The sequence below is a fragment of the Tamandua tetradactyla genome, unplaced genomic scaffold (genome assembly GCF_023851605.1).
Source record: "Tamandua tetradactyla isolate mTamTet1 unplaced genomic scaffold, mTamTet1.pri scaffold_220_ctg1, whole genome shotgun sequence".
NCBI classification, from domain to species: domain Eukaryota; kingdom Metazoa; phylum Chordata; class Mammalia; order Pilosa; family Myrmecophagidae; genus Tamandua; species Tamandua tetradactyla.
Window position 1 is genome coordinate 3,853 of NW_027518329.1, and position 2,179 is coordinate 6,031.

The window sequence follows — 2,179 nt, forward strand, 5'->3', positions numbered from 1 at the left end:
TGGCCTCTGATAAACTGTACTTTAGTTTCCAAATCTATGAATTTGCATATTCTAATTTCTTTCCTATAAATGAGATCACAGAATATTTGTCCTATTGTGTCTTCCAGATTCCTCCATGTTGTAAAATGTATCATCATTGCATTCCTTTTATGGCTGAATAAAATTCCATTGTATGTATATACCACATTTTATTAATCTGTTCATCTATTGACGGACTCTATGTTTGCTTCCCTCTTTTGGAAATTGAGAATAATTCCACCTTGAACCACAGTGTGCATATATCTGTTCAAATACCTGCATTGAGTTCTTTGGGGCATATACCTAGAAATGGGTTTTCCCAGTCCTATGATAATTGTATATCCAAAGTTCTGAGAAACCCCAAATGGTTTTCCACATTGGATCCACAATTTTTCATTCCCACCAACAATGAAAGAGTGTCCCTATTTTCCACATCCTCTCCAATATTTCTTGTTTTTATTTTTAATGATAGCCATTCTAGTGGGTGTATAGTGGTAACTCCTTCTGTTTTTGATTTGCATTTCCTTAATAGCTAGTGATGTTGTACATCTTTTCAAGAGCTTATTGGTGAGAAATGACATAGCTGACACAGATGTAGATGCTTGAAAAACAATTGCTTCAGAGCTGACAGAGACATGGGCAGAGTCCAGTAGAAGTTTCCATGTGCCTTCCCATGAGATGTTAAACAAGCGAGAACTTGGAGAGAGCCAAGAGAAGCCAAGAGATGAAAGCCAGCCCCAGAGAGGCAAATTGGTGAACCCCCACAGGAACAGAGGCTGAAAGAAATGGATCCCAGGGACAAGGGACCAGCAGATGCCAGCCATGTGCCTTTCCAGCTGACACAGGTGTTCTGGATGGCATCAGCCTTTCTTGAGAGAAAGACATCCAGTCACTCATTCTGAAATCAAATAACTGAAGATCTTGAGAATGACTCAGTCTGGATTTGAAGGATTAATTAAGGATAAGTTCACCATCTTCCCCTAGGTGAAGGACCAGTGATTTTTACTCAAGTGTACTGCAAATGGTACACTGTGCAGTACACCAGGGCAGAGACATGGACTTTGAGGCTACCTGGGACATTATTCAGGATATTGTCCTGGAGTAGCTCACTGCACCATATGACAAAGGGGAATACTCACCCCATGTCCAGAAGACCCTCTATGACATCCAGGTGCTCTCACTGAGCCGGGTTTCTAAGATAGAAGGTATGGAAATCAGTTTACCAAGCATTCATTACTTTAACATAAACATGTCCAAAATGAGACTGATAAACTAGGAAAAGGTCTTGCTACCTTTAGACAATCCTCATATAGTAAAATCACTGGTAGAGTCGAGAGGAAGCTGTCTTCAAGGCTGTGACATTGTCCTGAATAGGAGTCTACTCTTGGCTGAGGAATCCCTTACAGCCACTTCTGTTTAAGACTACATCATGTACCCAAGCCAATTTTCAAAATAATAGATTGATTTATAGTGTTCATTTTCCTCCTGCATAAAATAATCTATTTCTTCCACACTTAGCTCAGAAAGGCGTTTCGTAGTTTAATAATTCTAAAGTTCATTTTGAGTGTGTCTGTTTGGAAACTACTGAGCAGTATCAGAACAATCATAAATCAATAGTTCTTTTTGATTGTCTTGTGTCTTATCTTAGAGAAATGTTAAAGAATCAGTTCATTAAGAAAGTGAGCATGACTCAATGAGGGTGACACCAATTAATTTGTACATAGCTTTAAGAAGCAAATATTCCTTGTTTTCATCTTAAATGATCCTAAAACTTTGCCTCTTGGTGATGCAGAAAATGTAATGAAAATGTCATATTGAAATATATCAACATTATCATTTCAATTAGACTGAATATTTGAATTTCTAAGAGTGTTCTAGCATACCATTGGAGGGTTATTTCTGTGTTTTAGTAGTTTTGTGATCTTAATATATTAATTTATGATTTTACAACCCATAGAGAATATTTAGTACATGTTGGAGAATTGGAAAAAATGTAAATTGTTTTTCTTTGAATACTGCATTATTTTTGCAGAAAGGGTCACATTTTATAAATGCTAAGTCAATGTATAGATAGATGGACACACATATATGATGGACAATATATAAAAATTAAGGATGATTAATGGATGGTGGGATTATGAGTGATTTTAATTTTTTGTCA

At 36.7% G+C, this 2,179-nt stretch overlaps 1 pseudogene; it reads left to right on the plus strand.

Moving 5' to 3' along the window:
• The first annotated feature begins 882 nt into the window (after positions 1 to 882).
• Positions 883 to 1,377, plus strand: LOC143673232 (uricase pseudogene; annotated as a pseudogene).
• Positions 1,378 to 2,179: the final 802 nt, after the last annotated feature.